At 38.2% G+C, this 10,963-nt stretch overlaps 1 long non-coding RNA gene across 1 annotated transcript in view; it reads right to left on the bottom strand.

Annotated features, from left to right (window-relative positions):
• Positions 1–9,189, bottom strand: part of LOC127854833 (uncharacterized) — a 49,420-nt gene extending 40,231 nt beyond the window's left edge. Inside the window, exons 1-5 of the long non-coding RNA XR_008037118.1 lie at positions 9,103–9,189; positions 8,521–8,621; positions 6,126–8,013; positions 5,544–5,644; positions 3,149–5,036 (exon numbers count right to left, since the gene is read on the bottom strand). This is a non-coding gene — a long non-coding RNA (uncharacterized LOC127854833). The remainder of the gene's footprint in view (positions 1–3,148; positions 5,037–5,543; positions 5,645–6,125; positions 8,014–8,520; positions 8,622–9,102) is intronic.
• Between the last annotated feature and the right edge of the window lie 1,774 nt (positions 9,190–10,963).

Consider the following 10,963-nt stretch of genomic DNA (forward strand, 5'->3'; position numbering starts at 1 on the left):
ATGTTGCTCCACTGGCCGCAATTCTGTAAACATAGTGTATATATGGAAATACCTAGTCTACCACCTGCACCGCACCACTACGTCCACTGTAAAAATACACAGCTAAGTTAGTACTTTAACGAACAAACTGAAATTCATGTGTTAATTAAACAATCAGTATGATGACTCACATTGAAATCATGTCCAGTGCACCAGTCAGAGCAAGACAGCTAGCGGATTGTTGACCATCTACGGCTCAAGGACAAACGGTCAGGCCTACAAACAAAGAGAAAAATGGCATAAATGGGTTGCATGCATGTAATTTTGCATATTTTTCATCTTGCTCTCCACCTGAAACTTCAATCTATGGACATAATAATATTTACATTTAAGATTTGTTGGAAATGTTACCCTTACTTGTCCATACCAGGTCCCCCACCCATCCGGAACAGTCCAAAACCACCTAAAACATCCATTTGGACCAAAATATTGACACCTCTCATCTATTTTAGCACCCAAATCATCAAAACATTCATTAAAATTCATTTTCTACTTGTCTCGCTTGCAGACGAATCCATGTGACCTTGACATTGCAGTAAATGTGCTTTTTAAAGGTTATATTACACTAATTCCGATTCCCATAGGGTCCCATTATAAAACTGACAACTTTCACAGCATTTTTCTTGCCTTTCCGACGTATCAATTTTTCCGAACCTGGTATCATTTTAAAGATGGATCTGTCATCTTCCAATAATTGCAATCAAAAACATACCGTCTCGCAACTTCTAAGAAAGTAAATCGCTGTCGAATGAACCCACCGTAGAAAAACGTGTTTCGGAATCCTAATTTCGACAAAAGCCCCACACAATAGAAAACACACCCTCAAAAGTTCATCTTTTAAGTTAGCTTCCAATCCAAGGCATCAAAGTACTCCAGACACATACAGGATATTACAAATAACCACAAAAGACATGTCTCACATTGTTAAATGGCTTATATTCAAGAAGAGAAAAGGAACTCTTTAGAAATAGGCACTACTTTCGAATGGACCACGGAGGGATACACAATGATTTAGTGTAATGTAACCTTTAAGGGAACTCAACTTTGTCCTATCTTTTTCAAACTTTCTCCACATGAGATTTCAACTATTTCCACAATGAATATGCAATTTCAGTGCATTCGGATGGGGGTAAAGGCCTTAAAATGGCCATTTAAAGCGGTGACTAAATTGGCCGCAGTCAAGTCGGAATGCATGATTTTTAGTCTAAGTGACGACAGCTGATTTTGCGTCTCCAATTATTGTTACGCGTAACTTTCATGGCAAAAACTGGTATCATTGCATGCGAAATTCACCAATATATCAGCAAAAGGCCCAAATAAATGTATTGATTGTGAATCAGTGTACTTTTCTTGATGAAATAGGAGACTTTTTTTAAATTTTAAGCACTTTTTTCAATAAAAAACTCACTGACAGCATATAAAATCATGTTTTTTAAGAAAATTATTATTAAAAGCTTCACTTACAATCTAAACATACACATTGCAATTACAAAAATTAATGCTATTATGATGAGAGGCATAATTTTCAGCTTTCAAGCCGATACAAGCCGGCTACCCAAAATTAACACTTAAAAAGGCGCAAATCGCTCCTTCAACAGCTTACGACACAAAGTGACACTTAATGCGCATCCAGATAGTCTCTCTCATATAAATAAGTCCTGTTAGCGACATTTTATTAAGTATTCTCTTTAAAATCCAGTGTTGAAAGCGTAAGTTTTGCAAAAATGTCCACAGTCACCATGCAAAAGAGCATGTTTGCTAAGGAATTCCTACGCGAGTGGCCACACTAATGTCGTGGCAGGAAAGTCATTTGGGTGTGATTCCTCTGTAGTTCAGTGAACATTCATTCCACTACCTGGGGATGACTATCAGGATCAATTTTCCCAGCTTGGTGTAGTGTTGACCTTTCAGGATGTTGATGGATCGTCCACAAGCGCTGCACCACTGCGGCCTCTGTTCAGGACACAGAGTCGGATTGAGGTGTACACAAACCCGCAGTCAGGCAAGGATCATCCAGACCTTTAATAAAATAAAATGTTTAGGCCCCTGAAACTGGCAATTATGTTCAACACTGAGATAAGGAAACACATAGAGGAGACATCATGCCATGGCTTTCTCATTATTGACACGGCAAACTCGAGCAGCCGGGGACTTGGCTCTAAACAAAAACAGGTATGCTCCATCAATGTGAGCAAGATGGCATGTCAGAGTTAAAAAGGGCAAACAAACATACAAAAGAGATATGTAGGAAATTAGAAATTAAATGCCAGAAGTAATTTTAAGTATTGTTTTTCTGTCTGCAAGGGTTGCTGTGGAAAATAGTGCTTAACGCATAGTTTGGCCTGTAGGGGTTCTGCTAGCAAGAACAAATCGAAGTCATATCTGCCCGCGAACTGTAAGCTTGAGATAACCATATCTGATGAAGTACTGCTTTGAGAATGCATTCTTATTGTACTTGAACCAGATCGCATTGACAGCACAAGGCTTCAGACCCCCCAAAAGTGTGAGGCTTTCAATAGTGCTTACCTGATACCAGACCGCATTGCCCGAGACAGTGACTTTCTCCCGGAACTGCACAGGCTGCATCCGCAGCACAATCCCTTAAGCTCAATCATGGTCTGGCTGACTCTGAAATAGTGAAATCTGAATTTACAGATGCTCATTTGTCTAAAGGTTATGAGTTTATTGCCTATCTTATTAAAAGCAAACACAATGACATGCTTAAAAAGACATGTGCATTTCTGAAAAGACATACAGCTGCCCGATACTTGACTAGGAAAAGGCGCTATGGTCTTCACTCTGAAATTCATTACTCTAAGGGCTTAACAGAACAAAAGCCAGATCTTACAGCTAATTGGCCCCACCTACAGCTAAATATGCTTTATAGGTTGAAAATAAAGTTATTTGTCTGAAGAACTAGTGCTATTAACTCATCAGCTATGTTGCTCCACTGGCCGCAATTCTGTAAACATAGTGTATATATGGAAATACCTAGTCTACCACCTGCACCGCACCACTACGTCCACTGTAAAAATACACAGCTAAGTTAGTACTTTAACGAACAAACTGAAATTCATGTGTTAATTAAACAATCAGTATGATGACTCACATTGAAATCATGTCCAGTGCACCAGTCAGAGCAAGACAGCTAGCGGATTGTTGACCATCTACGGCTCAAGGACAAACGGTCAGGCCTACAAACAAAGAGAAAAATGGCATAAATGGGTTGCATGCATGTAATTTTGCATATTTTTCATCTTGCTCTCCACCTGAAACTTCAATCTATGGACATAATAATATTTACATTTAAGATTTGTTGGAAATGTTACCCTTACTTGTCCATACCAGGTCCCCCACCCATCCGGAACAGTCCAAAACCACCTAAAACATCCATTTGGACCAAAATATTGACACCTCTCATCTATTTTAGCACCCAAATCATCAAAACATTCATTAAAATTCATTTTCTACTTGTCTCGCTTGCAGACGAATCCATGTGACCTTGACATTGCAGTAAATGTGCTTTTTAAAGGTTATATTACACTAATTCCGATTCCCATAGGGTCCCATTATAAAACTGACAACTTTCACAGCATTTTTCTTGCCTTTCCGACGTATCAATTTTTCCGAACCTGGTATCATTTTAAAGATGGATCTGTCATCTTCCAATAATTGCAATCAAAAACATACCGTCTCGCAACTTCTAAGAAAGTAAATCGCTGTCGAATGAACCCACCGTAGAAAAACGTGTTTCGGAATCCTAATTTCGACAAAAGCCCCACACAATAGAAAACACACCCTCAAAAGTTCATCTTTTAAGTTAGCTTCCAATCCAAGGCATCAAAGTACTCCAGACACATACAGGATATTACAAATAACCACAAAAGACATGTCTCACATTGTTAAATGGCTTATATTCAAGAAGAGAAAAGGAACTCTTTAGAAATAGGCACTACTTTCGAATGGACCACGGAGGGATACACAATGATTTAGTGTAATGTAACCTTTAAGGGAACTCAACTTTGTCCTATCTTTTTCAAACTTTCTCCACATGAGATTTCAACTATTTCCACAATGAATATGCAATTTCAGTGCATTCGGATGGGGGTAAAGGCCTTAAAATGGCCATTTAAAGCGGTGACTAAATTGGCCGCAGTCAAGTCGGAATGCATGATTTTTAGTCTAAGTGACGACAGCTGATTTTGCGTCTCCAATTATTGTTACGCGTAACTTTCATGGCAAAAACTGGTATCATTGCATGCGAAATTCACCAATATATCAGCAAAAGGCCCAAATAAATGTATTGATTGTGAATCAGTGTACTTTTCTTGATGAAATAGGAGACTTTTTTTAAATTTTAAGCACTTTTTTCAATAAAAAACTCACTGACAGCATATAAAATCATGTTTTTTAAGAAAATTATTATTAAAAGCTTCACTTACAATCTAAACATACACATTGCAATTACAAAAATTAATGCTATTATGATGAGAGGCATAATTTTCAGCTTTCAAGCCGATACAAGCCGGCTACCCAAAATTAACACTTAAAAAGGCGCAAATCGCTCCTTCAACAGCTTACGACACAAAGTGACACTTAATGCGCATCCAGATAGTCTCTCTCATATAAATAAGTCCTGTTAGCGACATTTTATTAAGTATTCTCTTTAAAATCCAGTGTTGAAAGCGTAAGTTTTGCAAAAATGTCCACAGTCACCATGCAAAAGAGCATGTTTGCTAAGGAATTCCTACGCGAGTGGCCACACTAATGTCGTGGCAGGAAAGTCATTTGGGTGTGATTCCTCTGTAGTTCAGTGAACATTCATTCCACTACCTGGGGATGACTATCAGGATCAATTTTCCCAGCTTGGTGTAGTGTTGACCTTTCAGGATGTTGATGGATCGTCCACAAGCGCTGCACCACTGCGGCCTCTGTTCAGGACACAGAGTCGGATTGAGGTGTACACAAACCCGCAGTCAGGCAAGGATCATCCAGACCTTTAATAAAATAAAATGTTTAGGCCCCTGAAACTGGCAATTATGTTCAACACTGAGATAAGGAAACACATAGAGGAGACATCATGCCATGGCTTTCTCATTATTGACACGGCAAACTCGAGCAGCCGGGGACTTGGCTCTAAACAAAAACAGGTATGCTCCATCAATGTGAGCAAGATGGCATGTCAGAGTTAAAAAGGGCAAACAAACATACAAAAGAGATATGTAGGAAATTAGAAATTAAATGCCAGAAGTAATTTTAAGTATTGTTTTTCTGTCTGCAAGGGTTGCTGTGGAAAATAGTGCTTAACGCATAGTTTGGCCTGTAGGGGTTCTGCTAGCAAGAACAAATCGAAGTCATATCTGCCCGCGAACTGTAAGCTTGAGATAACCATATCTGATGAAGTACTGCTTTGAGAATGCATTCTTATTGTACTTGAACCAGATCGCATTGACAGCACAAGGCTTCAGACCCCCCAAAAGTGTGAGGCTTTCAATAGTGCTTACCTGATACCAGACCGCATTGCCCGAGACAGTGACTTTCTCCCGGAACTGCACAGGCTGCATCCGCAGCACAACCCTTAAGCTCAATCATGGTCTGGCTGACTCTGAAATAGTGAAATCTGAATTTACAGATGCTCATTTGTCTAAAGGTTATGAGTTTATTGCCTATCTTATTAAAAGCAAACACAATGACATGCTTAAAAAGACATGTGCATTTCTGAAAAGACATACAGCTGCCCGATACTTGACTAGGAAAAGGCGCTATGGTCTTCACTCTGAAATTCATTACTCTAAGGGCTTAACAGAACAAAAGCCAGATCTTACAGCTAATTGGCCCCACCTACAGCTAAATATGCTTTATAGGTTGAAAATAAAGTTATTTGTCTGAAGAACTAGTGCTATTAACTCATCAGCTATGTTGCTCCACTGGCCGCAATTCTGTAAACATAGTGTATATATGGAAATACCTAGTCTACCACCTGCACCGCACCACTACGTCCACTGTAAAAATACACAGCTAAGTTAGTACTTTAACGAACAAACTGAAATTCATGTGTTAATTAAACAATCAGTATGATGACTCACATTGAAATCATGTCCAGTGCACCAGTCAGAGCAAGACAGCTAGCGGATTGTTGACCATCTACGGCTCAAGGACAAACGGTCAGGCCTACAAACAAAGAGAAAAATGGCATAAATGGGTTGCATGCATGTAATTTTGCATATTTTTCATCTTGCTCTCCACCTGAAACTTCAATCTATGGACATAATAATATTTACATTTAAGATTTGTTGGAAATGTTACCCTTACTTGTCCATACCAGGTCCCCCACCCATCCGGAACAGTCCAAAACCACCTAAAACATCCATTTGGACCAAAATATTGACACCTCTCATCTATTTTAGCACCCAAATCATCAAAACATTCATTAAAATTCATTTTCTACTTGTCTCGCTTGCAGACGAATCCATGTGACCTTGACATTGCAGTAAATGTGCTTTTTAAAGGTTATATTACACTAATTCCGATTCCCATAGGGTCCCATTATAAAACTGACAACTTTCACAGCATTTTTCTTGCCTTTCCGACGTATCAATTTTTCCGAACCTGGTATCATTTTAAAGATGGATCTGTCATCTTCCAATAATTGCAATCAAAAACATACCGTCTCGCAACTTCTAAGAAAGTAAATCGCTGTCGAATGAACCCACCGTAGAAAAACGTGTTTCGGAATCCTAATTTCGACAAAAGCCCCACACAATAGAAAACACACCCTCAAAAGTTCATCTTTTAAGTTAGCTTCCAATCCAAGGCATCAAAGTACTCCAGACACATACAGGATATTACAAATAACCACAAAAGACATGTCTCACATTGTTAAATGGCTTATATTCAAGAAGAGAAAAGGAACTCTTTAGAAATAGGCACTACTTTCGAATGGACCACGGAGGGATACACAATGATTTAGTGTAATGTAACCTTTAAGGGAACTCAACTTTGTCCTATCTTTTTCAAACTTTCTCCACATGAGATTTCAACTATTTCCACAATGAATATGCAATTTCAGTGCATTCGGATGGGGGTAAAGGCCTTAAAATGGCCATTTAAAGCGGTGACTAAATTGGCCGCAGTCAAGTCGGAATGCATGATTTTTAGTCTAAGTGACGACAGCTGATTTTGCGTCTCCAATTATTGTTACGCGTAACTTTCATGGCAAAAACTGGTATCATTGCATGCGAAATTCACCAATATATCAGCAAAAGGCCCAAATAAATGTATTGATTGTGAATCAGTGTACTTTTCTTGATGAAATAGGAGACTTTTTTTAAATTTTAAGCACTTTTTTCAATAAAAAACTCACTGACAGCATATAAAATCATGTTTTTTAAGAAAATTATTATTAAAAGCTTCACTTACAATCTAAACATACACATTGCAATTACAAAAATTAATGCTATTATGATGAGAGGCATAATTTTCAGCTTTCAAGCCGATACAAGCCGGCTACCCAAAATTAACACTTAAAAAGGCGCAAATCGCTCCTTCAACAGCTTACGACACAAAGTGACACTTAATGCGCATCCAGATAGTCTCTCTCATATAAATAAGTCCTGTTAGCGACATTTTATTAAGTATTCTCTTTAAAATCCAGTGTTGAAAGCGTAAGTTTTGCAAAAATGTCCACAGTCACCATGCAAAAGAGCATGTTTGCTAAGGAATTCCTACGCGAGTGGCCACACTAATGTCGTGGCAGGAAAGTCATTTGGGTGTGATTCCTCTGTAGTTCAGTGAACATTCATTCCACTACCTGGGGATGACTATCAGGATCAATTTTCCCAGCTTGGTGTAGTGTTGACCTTTCAGGATGTTGATGGATCGTCCACAAGCGCTGCACCACTGCGGCCTCTGTTCAGGACACAGAGTCGGATTGAGGTGTACACAAACCCGCAGTCAGGCAAGGATCATCCAGACCTTTAATAAAATAAAATGTTTAGGCCCCTGAAACTGGCAATTATGTTCAACACTGAGATAAGGAAACACATAGAGGAGACATCATGCCATGGCTTTCTCATTATTGACACGGCAAACTCGAGCAGCCGGGGACTTGGCTCTAAACAAAAACAGGTATGCTCCATCAATGTGAGCAAGATGGCATGTCAGAGTTAAAAAGGGCAAACAAACATACAAAAGAGATATGTAGGAAATTAGAAATTAAATGCCAGAAGTAATTTTAAGTATTGTTTTTCTGTCTGCAAGGGTTGCTGTGGAAAATAGTGCTTAACGCATAGTTTGGCCTGTAGGGGTTCTGCTAGCAAGAACAAATCGAAGTCATATCTGCCCGCGAACTGTAAGCTTGAGATAACCATATCTGATGAAGTACTGCTTTGAGAATGCATTCTTATTGTACTTGAACCAGATCGCATTGACAGCACAAGGCTTCAGACCCCCCAAAAGTGTGAGGCTTTCAATAGTGCTTACCTGATACCAGACCGCATTGCCCGAGACAGTGACTTTCTCCCCGAACTGCACAGGCTGCATCCGCAGCACAACCCTTAAGCTCAATCATGGTCTGGCTGACTCTGAAATAGTGAAATCTGAATTTACAGATGCTCATTTGTCTAAAGGTTATGAGTTTATTGCCTATCTTATTAAAAGCAAACACAATGACATGCTTAAAAAGACATGTGCATTTCTGAAAAGACATACAGCTGCCCGATACTTGACTAGGAAAAGGCGCTATGGTCTTCACTCTGAAATTCATTACTCTAAGGGCTTAACAGAACAAAAGCCAGATCTTACAGCTTATTGGCCCCACCTACAGCTAAATATGCTTTATAGGTTGAAAAAAAAGTTATTTGTCTGAAGAACTAGTGCTATTAACTCATCAGCTATGTTGCTCCACTGGCCGCAATTCTGTAAACATAGTGTATATATGGAAATACCTAGTCTACCACCTGCACTGCACCACTACGTCCACTGTAAAAATACACAGCTAAGTTAGTACTTTAACGAACAAACTGAAATTCATGTGTTAATTAAACAATCAGTATGATGACTCACATTGAAATCATGTTCAGTGCACCAGTCAGAGCAAGACAGCTAGCGGATTGTTGACCATCTACGGCTCAAGGACAAACGGTCAGGCCTACAAACAAAGAGAAAAATGGCATAAATGGGTTGCATGCATGTTATTTTGCATATTTTTCATCTTGCTCTCCACCTGAAACTTCAATCTATGGACATAATAATATTTACATTTAAGATTTGTTGGAAATGTTACCCTTACTTGTCCGTACCAGGTCCCCCACCCATCCGGAACAGTCCAAAACCACCTAAAACATCCATTTGGACCAAAATATTGACACCTCTCATCTATTTTAGCACCCAAATCATCAAAACATTCATTAAAATTCATTTTCTACTTGTCTCGCTTGCAGAAGAATCCATGTGACCTTGACATTGCAGTAAATGTGCTTTTTAAAGGTTATATTACACTAATTCCGATTCCCATAGGGTCCCATTATAAAACTGACAACTTTCACAGCATTTTTCTTGCCTTTCCGACGTATCAATTTTTCCGAACCTGGTATCATTTTAAAGATGGATCTGTCATCTTCCAATAATTGCAATCAAAAACATACCGTCTCGCAACTTCTAAGAAAGTAAATCGCTGTCGAATGAACCCACCGTAGAAAAACGTGTTTCGGAATCCTAATTTCGACAAAAGCCCCACACAATAGAAAACACACCCTCAAAAGTTCATCTTTTAAGTTAGCTTCCAATCCAAGGCATCAAAGTACTCCAGACACATACAGGATATTACAAATAACCACAAAAGACATGTCTCACATTGTTAAATGGCTTATATTCAAGAAGAGAAAATGAACTCTTTAGAAATAGGCACTACTTTCGAATGGACCACGGAGGGATACACAATGATTTAGTGTAATGTAACCGAAAGGCTCAGCCCTCCATTTTGTCTATAAATAGATAAAACCGAACAAACGCATTTAACGTATATTTGATTGGATATTTAAGATCGCATGCATTAAATTAAGAAATATTACTTTTAAATGTACGATAAATTGTGTAAAAACTTGCGAGTTTTAATGCAACTCTTTGGAACTAATTTATTGCCCATTTACGCAGATAGAAGCATTCCACGCACTTCACAAATGTAAACAATTGAACATATTTTTTTTGAGTGACGTAAGGAATTGATTCGACGTGTGTATGTATGTTGGTTTCTTAACATAAAAAAACATCAATTTTATAATAATGAATTAAGACTGATATAAGATATCATGGTATAAATAGAGAATAATAGGTTAGTGTTGATTATAGATCAGGTTTATCATGCGAGGCTTAGAAAACAAAAAGCACGAGCCTTGGCGAGTGCTTTTTCGTTTTCGTGCCGAGCATGATAAACCTGATCTATAATCAACACTAACCTATTATTCTATTTATCCCACTTTTTTATTCAGTAAACCTTTTGTATTTTGTCGTACTTTGATAATGACTGTAGTGTAACCAAGATCAGTGTATTACTCCCGTTCCAAAAATAACCCGCTGATCAAATTGTCATTGAAAATAATCAGAATATCGTTCTGTGACAAAGAATCGTGCGTTTCTTATAACAATTTTATTCATATTGAATTGCAAATCTAAAAGTTTTTATAACATTAATATAACATTTAGTTGTTCAATACAAGGAACTACATTTGTATACAACGTAGCCTAACACCACACACAATTCACTTTCGATGTTCAAACTATCAACTAGAACACGAGGTGCAAACATTTGCTTCTTTGTTGTAATATGTGGTTATTTCGTGACGAAAATAACAATAACAACTTGGATTTAATCTAATTATTCACATTAAAATTTTGAAGGTGGAAAGTGGCACCAAAGAATTGTGAG

The sequence above is a fragment of the Dreissena polymorpha genome, chromosome 13 (genome assembly GCF_020536995.1).
Source record: "Dreissena polymorpha isolate Duluth1 chromosome 13, UMN_Dpol_1.0, whole genome shotgun sequence".
In the NCBI taxonomy this organism is placed as follows: Eukaryota; Metazoa; Mollusca; class Bivalvia; order Myida; family Dreissenidae; genus Dreissena; species Dreissena polymorpha.